Source organism: Papaver somniferum, chromosome 1, assembly GCF_003573695.1.
Source record: "Papaver somniferum cultivar HN1 chromosome 1, ASM357369v1, whole genome shotgun sequence".
In the NCBI taxonomy this organism is placed as follows: domain Eukaryota; kingdom Viridiplantae; phylum Streptophyta; class Magnoliopsida; order Ranunculales; family Papaveraceae; genus Papaver; species Papaver somniferum.
Window position 1 is genome coordinate 134,260,953 of NC_039358.1, and position 11,600 is coordinate 134,272,552.

General features: G+C 33.2%; 1 long non-coding RNA gene across 1 annotated transcript; it reads right to left on the reverse strand.

Annotated features, from left to right (window-relative positions):
• Positions 1-264: 264 nt before the first annotated feature.
• LOC113301549 lies at positions 265-2,103 on the reverse strand. The gene is made up of 2 exons (XR_003336369.1): positions 1,845-2,103; positions 265-1,659 (listed from the first exon to the last, which is right to left on the reverse strand). It is a non-coding gene; the product is annotated as an uncharacterized LOC113301549 (long non-coding RNA).
• Between the last annotated feature and the right edge of the window lie 9,497 nt (positions 2,104-11,600).

An 11,600-nucleotide genomic window follows, 5' to 3' on the forward strand; every position in this document is an offset into this window, starting at 1 on the left:
TATTTGCCAATTTTTGTTGTCAAAGTTGAGTTTACATTTACCTAAAAACAATTTTGTGTTTCCTATGCATATGTATTATTTTCCCAAACACATGTATGAAATGTTCTTTTGGTTTATTCAAGGTAGACCTCCATATAAGAATAACCCCCGTATAAGAATATTTTTTGGTGGTCCCTAGAATATTCTTATACAAAAGTTTTACTGTAATAATGAACTGAAATATTTATGATAATCTAGCAAGTGAAGGTCACAACTCCCAAGTAGTTAAATGAATGAATGGTCTGGGCCTCTATGTATAGATAAAAGATCGGTGGCGTGGACATAATAATATCAAGAGCCATTTACAAAATGGTCATACTTTTTATAATTCAGTTACAAAATGATCATACTTTTGTAAATGGCTTACAAAATGATCATACTTTGGGCGACATAACGGTTTTGGCAAAAAACAGTGTTAATCTTCTCCAAAATACCCTCCATCCTAACTCATCCTATTTAAATGCAGTTAACCCATCTCACCCACCATCTCAGTTTCTGCATCAAACACCACCATTTCTTCCATTTCTCTGGCAATTTAGCTAAATACAACAAAGCATCAACTCCATTACCACCAACCAGTTCATGGCACAACTAATCCTTACCTGCAAATCAACTCAACACAAATTCTCCCCTGCAATCTTATAAACTCAGCAACACACATTCTTCCAGCCTCCCTACATTCAATCCTAACATTCATCTATCATTTCATTCAACAACAATTTCTCAGCTCTTGCTTCCACCTGCAGTTATGCATTCGCAATTCAATAGAAAGATTCATACATAGACGTCAAGTATCCATTCAGTCACAACAACCAAACTTCGCATAAATCTCAGGAAAACCACTATCAATTCCTTCACTGTCACCAGCACAATCACAAACTCATTGCAAGAACAACTTCTTCTTAATCACCAACAGCAGAACATCCACTACTCAAAACCATTACAGACTCTATCATCACTACCCTACACCATCTCACTGAACTGCAGCTTCATTGTCTCCACAGCCACTGCATCATTACTGGCAGCATCAACATCAACCTATAAATACCAGGCACTGTTGACTTCAATCACTGACATCCACATCCAGCTCAACTCACAACCATTTTTGCTCTTGGCCTCAGCTTCCAACTCATAGCCACTGCACCTGCTCAACTGCAAACTCAGCTCAACAACCATTATTGTTTCCCTGATTCCTGTAGCTTCTAACCCATCTCCCTTCATCTGAATTCACTAACAACAGCAGATTCTCAATCTTCTCTGTAATACATGAATTCCCCATAAATCAGAAACATCTCAAAACCGTTATCACGAAGAACCCTAAATTCATCTCAAACTCAAATTGCCAACAATTTTTGTAGCTTCTCGAACTCTAACTCCACATAACCCCTTTTAAATTTTCAAATGAGAAAAAACCATCCCTAATTTTTCTAGGTTTCAAGATTAAACCCATCTTCATCTGCTCAATCTCTGAACCAACAGAGACCCCGGAAATGTATAAAGATATGTTTGCTATTTCTTATAAAATTGATTTACAATCCTGCAACAACAACAAATTAGGGAAAACTCTACTACCAGCATCATCTCTTCTCTGCAAACCCTAACTAGTTCTTTACATCTTTCCTGCACAGACACATAACAAAATACAATGCACAATCAATGAGTAACACAACCATCAACCTTACATTATAAATTTTAATCTTCAATTTTCCCTAATTAGGGTTTATGACAAAAGAATCCTTAAAATTGTTAAATTAAGGTTTCTGAAAATAATATGAAATTCACAATATGGGTTTGTGATTACCAACCTCATTATGTTTGCGAACATTGTGTCTTCCTCTTGTAAGAAAACCACCTAATTTCAACAACCAGTTACTGATTTAAGCTTGTCAATCTTCACAAAAACACCACTATAGTTAAATCAAACAACACACATGAACTATGTAATCTTATACGGATCTGTTTGCGATGAAACTCACTGGAAATGTTTCAATCTTCAGTCATTCGCCATTTTTGCAGAACTTAGCTATTAGAAACGAAGAGATAAATGACTGCAAATAATGAAAGGGAAATGAAAACCCTAAACTGTTATAGATGTTGTTTACTTTGGACCTATCATGTCCGTCTAAATAACCCTCGAGATGTAACTACAATACGATCTATGGTAACATTAACAAACCTCCCCAATCTTGTCCGTCTAAATTATCCTAGAGATTAATATTTATAAGATCGATGGTTACAAATATAGTGTAGTTAGATTAAGGACAAAAAGGAAAATTTACTACCTGATTTAACTCTGATTTGGTGGGGCCTACTGACTTAACCCTTCAACTAACGGAAGTATGACTGATTTGTTAATAGTTTGTAACTGTATGACTAATTTATAAATCGGGTTCTAATTGTAGGAATTTTTTATACATTTCCCTAATATCAACTGCAAGATTACCTTAACTTGTTTATTTTATACTGTATATCAGTTCTTTGCATGTACGTGTTGGGATATATGTTTTAAAACATAATTTAATTTCCATAAAAAAATAAAATATTTTTTAATGCTCATAAAGTTCTTCATGAAAGAAATTTATTTCTTACTCTCTTGACCGTTTTATTTTTGGGAGTTAAGAACATTAATTACACCATAATAATTTCTCATTAAATAATATTGAATTTGTAGACTATAAATCAGATTTTGGTTGGAAAATTAAATAAGTGTCAAATGTCTTTTATGTTTTTTTTTTTAACAAGAGAAAAGAGTTTTGTGAAAGAAAACAATGTGTGAGCATCATTTGTTTTCTAGAGTGATTCTGAGCAAGAATGAAAGTGTAGAAGTTTCACATCCTCTCACCGTGCAAGAGTGATTGTGTAAGAGATTGATCTCGGCTGTTTTATCCTGGGGACGACGCGCCATTGAAGAACTTCTTGCACAATCTTGGGCAGAGCCGCGGAACGTCTTAAAGAAAGTGACCTAGTCCGCGACTCAGCCATAACAATTTGTTTCGTGTTTGATTTTATTTGTTTTGCAGGCATAATTCGGAAATTGTTCCAACAATTTTAAGACGTTTTATTCTGCCATGGAAATCAAAAATAAAACAATTGCTTAAACGCGATAAGTATCATTGTTTTATTTCATTTTATAGAATTATAATCGGTATAATTTTTCTTTGACGATTGTAAATGATGATTGAGATTTTAGGTAACCTGATACCGAGAGTTAATTTTATGTTATGGACTAGGATTGTAAAATGGTTGATATCTATTCATGAATTTTTAGCAGAGAAAAATATTGTTGAACATACACGAACATTTTTGACATGTTATAGAGTTTTATGTGCATGTCTTTAATGAAAATGAATCGGGTCTTGAAATTTTGACCGAGTATACTAGACATCTTGGGATAATACCTGTAAAATTTTAGAATTTTTGGAGTCCGAAAAGTACTTTTAAAGTATTTTAGAAAACTTCACAACGTATCTGAAAATTTCCGATGAGCAGAAATTTAGTCATTGTTGAATTCGTTTTTATGATCTTTGTGTTGATATTTTGGATTCGTGTATAACATGAAACCTATAGATAAGGAACTTATCTTCAACAACTATTTTGAAATTTTTCATTTGGATTTTTAATTTTAAGGGATGTGATGGTTTTAAAATCGTTGTGTATGTTTTTCAAAAATAGGAGACATGATACTTGAGATTAGAGATAAGAGATGTAAGAAATTACTTTAAAATCATGTTCTGATTCTAGTACTTCATAATCTTGTTTTGGTAATGAAAAAGGAAGATTATAGTTAGCAATCAAACTAGTGCACCACATATGTTTGATAAAATGCTTGATAGAGAGTTATAAATATATGATGTTATTAACTATAGAATTTTGGATCTTTGATTGAAATTTAAGAGAAACGTGGAGTACTATATTTTAATTGATTTTTAAGTAATTTCATAAGTGCATAACTAGCTTGTGTTTGGTTTCAAATGCTCATATGTAAATGATTGTGACAGGTGAACATTCACTTACTTGAGCAAGTTTTTATTTTCCAATAAAATAAAAACTACGGTAGATTAATCGATGTGTGGAGCAATGGGGTTGTTGATTTCTTTGTTGGTGTGCAAAGAATGGATAATGGTTTACAACCAATTGAGCTTTAAAAGCAATTGAGGTATGTTTGATGAACTATTTGTAGTTATTGTAGTGATCAAATAATGACATTCTAAATTGAATAAGTTGATTGTTCAATGTTAGAATAAATTTTAGGGAAACAAGATATTGAAAATTATTGTGTATGACAATAAACATGTGACTCATATAAGTTTTGAACTTATGAGATGGAATTTTATATGAACCCAAAACCGAAATAATTAGAAACCTAGTCAAAACAAATGTGAATATCAACTCTCACCAAGAAATGAACATAATATTGATTATGAGATTATTTGTTATTCTTGCATGGCATTGCAAGGATATCAAATGTTATTAACAAAGCTTTTCAAGCTTAGTTAATGTGAACTATGGATACGGTGAGAGGTTGATATATATTGGTGTTTTACACCATATTTGTTTTGGTAGGTTATGGTTCAAAAGTTGAACCTAATCGTTTTGAAAGAAAGTGGCGTTGAGACATACTCACATTACTAGGACTTTTGGTATTGGTATAGCCTAAAAGTTTACTTTGGGTAGAACAATCTTGTTAAGGATATATCTAGTTTCCAAGATGTTCAACTTGTTAATAACAAGATGTTCATATCTTGTTATAAAAAAGAGTGAGATAACAAATTTGTTGAATTTGGTCATTGCGCTGCTACAAATGATAAGTGATGGATAAAATGTTTGAATAAAATATTACAATTTTATTATAACATAAATTGAATTTTGAATATTTGAAATATGAGATTTTGTCATGCTTTTTAAGAAATCAATGAGTTAATGATGAATATGAGCATGTTATATTTTCTTATGAACTTGGTGAATTTTTGAGTAACATGTATGTAATAATCTTACCTAACTCATAAAAGCATGTACATTTTCAAATCTTACGCAACTTGCAATGGTATTGGATGAAATAAAGTATTTGAGAATTTTATAAAGATGCTTCGAGTAACTTGTCTTGATATCAAATATGTTTTTTGTGTAGTGAATATTAGGCAATGTTGCTTTCAAGAAAATTGTTTGAATTTTTCTCTTTATTGTGGAAAACGTTTTGGGTTTAGATCATTGGTTTATTAGTTTTTCATAATTTTTGGGATCTTTGGATATTGTTTTGAAATTCTTGTTTGAGTCAAAAAATAGTGGGGGTTCCATACCCTATGTTTTAACAGCTTTGATCTAAATTAGAGGAACCAGAAAAATGAAGGTGACAAGTAATTCACTAAAAATGAACTTAGAAAAGCATATATAGTGAGACTAAATTTTAGTCATGAATATTTTGTTGCTGGAAAATAACTTCTTCCAGAGAGTAACTTTGTTCTTCAAACTATTAAATCTTTAGCAAAAAGTTTTTATGACCTTATTATTTTTAGACAAGCAAACAGAAAATTGAAGACTCTTGCATTCATGTCGCTAATAACTTACATGCTTGTTTTGTTGATGTTGTTTCTACAATGTATGATTTGTTACATTCATAAGTAGAAATATATACTTTTGTGTAAGTTAAGGATGAGAATCTGTGTAAACCAAGCATGGAAAACTATGTAGTTTCTACAATAAAGGAAATCATATAAGTTAGATAAGTTATCATTTATATTCTGAAAAACAACTTTAAAACAATTTATAAAAATAAATAAATTTTGTTTACTTGATTCATTCGAATGATTTCAGAATTGGTGAAAGTGAAATGCACAATACTCTTTGTTTTGTATGCATAAGTGATTTGTTAAGTTTTTATTCTAACTTATATGATGAAAATGAAATTGAGAACATGCTTAGTTTACTATTTCACATGAAAGATTTGAATGAAGATGGTGTACATTTTTTAAATGAATTTTTTCCTTCTTTGGATCAATTTTCATTTCAATGAAAATGGAATTTTTAAAAGAGACAGAAATATATATAGTCTGACTGTAAACAAGTTTTCACTCATTTGGTTTAGTGCTAATGCTTTTGAGATTGTGTGTGATTGCACTAGACATGAGTATGGTAGCTCAATATGCTTCTTTGCTACGTGATTTATTACATATATATATATATATATAAGTATTTTTTGTAGTGGGGGTGTAATATATTGCTTCCATAGTGGGGGTTAATTTATATTCAGATTTACCAATCCTAGTATGGAAAATTGGTAAAATATTGAGAAGGTTTTGAGGTGTTTCAAACACATCTTACGCCTAGAAATACACTATCTAAATGGTTACCGCAATCCTTTAAGGATATTGCGAAGCTGATTGGACATACTTTCAGTTGAATCCTTTAAGGGATGAAGCGATTCGATCCTCTAATAGATAGAGGAACAGACATATTAATCCAATGTGATAGTACTGCGGCTATTGCATGAATTGAGAACGTAACGACAACTATAAAAGTTGATTTTATGAGAGTATGGATTATATAGTGTCTGAAAAGAGTTTTCATTATTCCTTTGACGAAAGGATTAATAAGAAGATGTGAATACATCTTAGGGATGAGGTTGATGCCCATTGAGATTTAGTCATTTGTGATGGATACCCAACCTAGAAATAGGTTCAAAGGGACTAGACGAAGTCATAGATGATAGCATTATTGAGATTGAGTTATTTACGATGCGGTTACCAACCTATAACTCAAAATCTCAAAAGTAGGTTCAAAAGGGTAACCCTTACCTATGGAGTGAGATCCCAAAATATGGGTTAAAATGGAATACCAAGTCATAGATAATATGGAAATGCGAGAATCATGCTTTTGAAGAATTCATCCCACGGCATGATATCCTGAAGTGAGTAGAGGTTGAGTTTAAGTTTTATTTTTTTTAATTTTTTAAACTCTTAATGATGTTTATATCTCTATTTAGAGTGGAGTACTTTTAGGAGTACTCTTGATAAACTCACCTATGTGAATGTGAAAGTGTGGACGCTTTCTATGAGAATATGGGTTGTTCTCTAGATCATTCATTAAACTGGGATACAAGCACATGGCCGCAATGTGCTGGCTTTAGACTTTACACTAGTGTAGTCGTGTGTGTTAAGCAATCTTTTTATCTCCTAGAGTTCAAGACTTACGTTCACTCTATGGTCAGATTTTAAGAGAGCATATTAACACTACGTAAAGGTTCAAGTCGCAAGACACCTTTGCTTATGCACAACTCTGTACATTCTTGCTCAATGTTTTAAAAATATAAGTGGGGGATTGTTGGGATATATGTTTTAAAACATAATTTAAATTTCCATAAAAAAAAATATTTTTTAATGCTCATAAAGTTCTTCATGAAAGAAATTTATTTCTTACTCTCTTGACCGTTTTATTTTTGGGAGTTAAGAATATTAATTACACCATAATAATTTCTCATTAAATAATATTGAATTTGTAGACTATAAATCAGATTTTGGTTGGAAAATTAACGAAAAATGGGTCATTTGTCCAAATATTTTTAAATCACGGTTCAAATGGACGAGTAAAAAATAGTTTGGGTGAAATGGCCAAAAAAAAATGGTAAGGATGAAACTGGTTTCATCCTAGCTTAAATTTAAAAAATAGCAAGGATGAAACTGGATACATCCTGTGTAAATTAAAAATAAGAAAAAATATTTGAAAATGGGCACGATGAAACTGGTTACATCCTTCCTATTTTTACACTTTTGTCCATTTAAACAATATCAAAATCTAATTGTCCATTTCACCCAGGAATTGTTGATTTTGGTCTTTTTAACCAATTTTGTGGAAAATTAAATAAGTGTCAAATGTCTTTTATGTTTTTTGTTTTAACAAGAGAAAAGAGTTTTGTGAAAGAAAACAATGTGTGAGCATCATTTGTTTTCTAAAGTGATTCTGAGCAAGAATGAAAGTGTAGAAGTTTCACATCCTCTCACCGTGCAAGAGTGATTGTGTAAGAGATTGATCTCGGCTGTTTTATCCTAGTGACGACGCGCCATTGAAGAACTGCTTGCACAATCTTGGGCAGAGCCGCGAAACATCTTAAAGAAAGCGGCCTAGTCTGCGACTCAGTCATAACAACTTATTTCGTGTTTGATTTTATTTGTTTTACAGGCATAATTCGATAATTGTTCCAACAGTACACTATACATACACTTGTGTCGACTCTACTTCTAAATAATACAGAAATAGAAAAGAAGCAAGCGTACACTCGAATGGAAATGTGGGCACTCTTATACCTCAAATAGACCTCATTGGTTCTTGGAAGGTGCCGGATCTCGGTCGTGGAAATAGAAAACTACCAAAAATGTAAGGGACTTTTCCCATCGCCAAATTCTTATACCTCATTTGTTTTCCGTACCAACACACCTCATGTATAGACCGGGGACCATTTCCATTAACTCATGTCTAAAAAGAACCTTGTAGATGAGCTGGAGTGCATTCACTCAAGTAGGAAATATCACGACAAAATCACATAAAGTGTGATATTAAGGGACCAAATGATATGCAGTACGGGGCTTGCAAGTCCATACTGAGGCGGAACAAGGCTGGACCTAGGAGTGAGCATTTCGAACCTATTCATATTCACGGATCCAACCCGATCCACCTGTTTTTTTTTGCTGGATACATTACTGGACTAGACTGGACACGGGTGGAATTGTATTGGCAGAGCACTTCACCTCGACTTCTAACCCTATTGCATGAGCCATGGCCGTATGTACCTGCAGGATTATTACTGATGATGCGCTGGAATATTTGTGGAAATCAAGCAAGTGAAGGTCAAAACTCACTAGTACTAAGTGACTGAATGATCTGGTTTGATGACTCTATATATTGATAAAAGACTGATGCGCACTTAATAATATCAAAAGAAAGATCTATTGTGCATTCATGGTTGTACACTCTGAGTGCATATCTGCCGAGCACTTGACTTTAGCTTCAAACCCTAGCACATGAGCCATGGCTATATATTTATTGTATGTCAACAGGAAAGTATTTATGACTAACTAAATTACGAGTCACGGTGCAGATTGGAACTAATCTTAGTTCACTGGCTGGCACATGTTAAAGCCAGGTATGACACCAAGGCCAGGTTTTATTCTAGATTCGGTCCGCGAGTTATAACCCCTAAAGGTGTCACCATCCTTCCATAAAAAATCCATCAAAATAAAAGTAACGCAAAAACCCCATCAAAACAAAATTAACACAAAAACCCCAAATTTAAATGTTGGTTTCATCAGATTTTATTTTGGTTTCATCATAAAATTTGATGAAACCAAAATAAAATTTGATGAAACCAACATTTAAATTTGGGGTTTTTGTATCAATTTTTAAAAATTGAGAGTTTTAGTATCAATTTTGTTTACGATGGAGTTTTAATGGATCCCAACATTTGAGTGGGGTTTTTGTACCACAAGTTTGGTCACCTTGGATTTTTATGACTAGTTTTGTTCCAGATTTTCGCAATTAGCATTTGCCAGATATACACGTACTCCATTGTGAAGTAAATAATTTGTAAGGGTTTGACATTAACATTGATATCCGAAATCAGAAGGAATCAACCACAGTCAGTTGGCAGCCGTCGACTTCTATGTTGGATATTTTCAAATTGATGCATTTTTGTTTGCCGGGGGTCCGTAACGGTCGACTTCTATCCGGAGAAATTTTCGGTTTTAGGTTGAAAATCTAATTCAAATTTCATTGAAATTGTGAACAGACGCGTCTCTGCCAACATCATCAATTTTTAAGGTGTCGTTTGGTGATGAACAAACACCTCCAAGAGACATGAAATCCCTATAAATAGCGATAATTGTTTCTCATGAAAATACATCAAAACCAATATGTTTTCTTCTTTACTAATAGCATCATCAGAACCTTATACAATGTGTTCTTGGTCCGGTCAAGGAAGTACAATCCTTGAATTCGATTACGGTGTTAGGGATTCATTGAATCCCGAAGGCATAATTCGAGAGACATGTTGTACTCGCCAAGTTAATTGGGAAATGTCGAATTATTGTCTAAAAGAATCAAAAAAAGGGAGTACAAAAGAACACCAAAGATCATAAAAGAAAAGAAAAGAAAAGAAACAATACAAGAGAAGCATGAAAAAAAAGAAGCAGAAAGCAAACTAAAAAGCAACTGCACGTTAGGAGGTTGAAAGTTCATCCGTCTCCAACATTCTATTCTTCCCAACATGAAAACTGAATTCCTTGGTGAACTCATTGAAAAATTCAAGAAAATTGGATTTAGAAAGTGCATAAACTGATTACAAGACTTATGGTTGAGTCTTGTAGCCAGCAACTAGTATAGTATGTACGCATATGAATCTTCTAACCTGACTCTTAGGACGATCATTAGTCAACTTAGTTTCAGAAAAATTCTGTATAATTAACATGATGAAACTAAACATTCCAGAGGAGTAAGAATTAAATTCATCCCCACCATTGTACAGTTTTAGTTCTTCCTCAGGACCTTAGGCTAGATATACAGGCAAGCCATAGATTGTTATACCGTTATTACGGCCGTTTTCTAACATTGCACAAACATTTTAGAAGTTACCAACTTTGTCCTGGACTTATTTCATTAATTAGATGTGTTAAGGATCGAGCAAGAGAGAGGAGAGCATAAACGCGGAAGCATAAAAGACTACATTGATAATAATTCTGGTGTATAATTCTTATGGCTTAACAACCTATTTATATTGTTCACAAACTTGACGACCACTCAAGGCACTTTCCTACCTAAGATCAAACTCTAAACATAAACACTTTCCTAATATAACTCAAACTCCTTAAAGTGTATATCTCCTAAATATAGACTCCTATATTATTTCCTAATAGAGCAAGAGAGAGGAGAGCATAAACGCGGAAGCATAAAAGACTACATTGATAATAATTCTGGTGTATAATTCTTATGGCTTAACAGCCTATTTATATTGTTCACAAACTTGACGACCACTCAAGGCACTTTCCTACCTAAGATCAAACTCTAAACATAAACACTTTCCTAATATAACTCAAACTCCTTAAAGTGTATATCTCCTAAATATAGACTCCTATATTATTTCCTAATACCCTCCCTCAAGATGGAGCATGTAGATCACGAATGCCCATCTTGGACAAAAGAAATTTAACTTCAGTTTTCTTCTTTTTTTTTCAACACTTTTGTGAAAAAAAAATCTTCAGATCGTAGTTTAAGGACGTTTCGGTCCCCTTCGTTGTTTAAGGACATTTCGGTCCCATCTTCTTAGTTTAAGGACATCTTTCGGTCCTCTTCGTAGTTTAAGGACGTTTCGGTCCCCTTCGTAAGTTTAAGGACATTACGGTCCCAATGGAAGTTTAAGGACATTACGGTCCCATCTTCGTAGTTTAAGGACGTTTCGGTCCCATCTTCGTAGTTTAAGGACGTTTCGGTCCCCTTCGTAGTTTAAGGACGTTTCGGTCCCCTTTATAGTTTTAGGACATTACGGTCCTCTTCGTAGTTTAAGGACATTACGGTCCCAT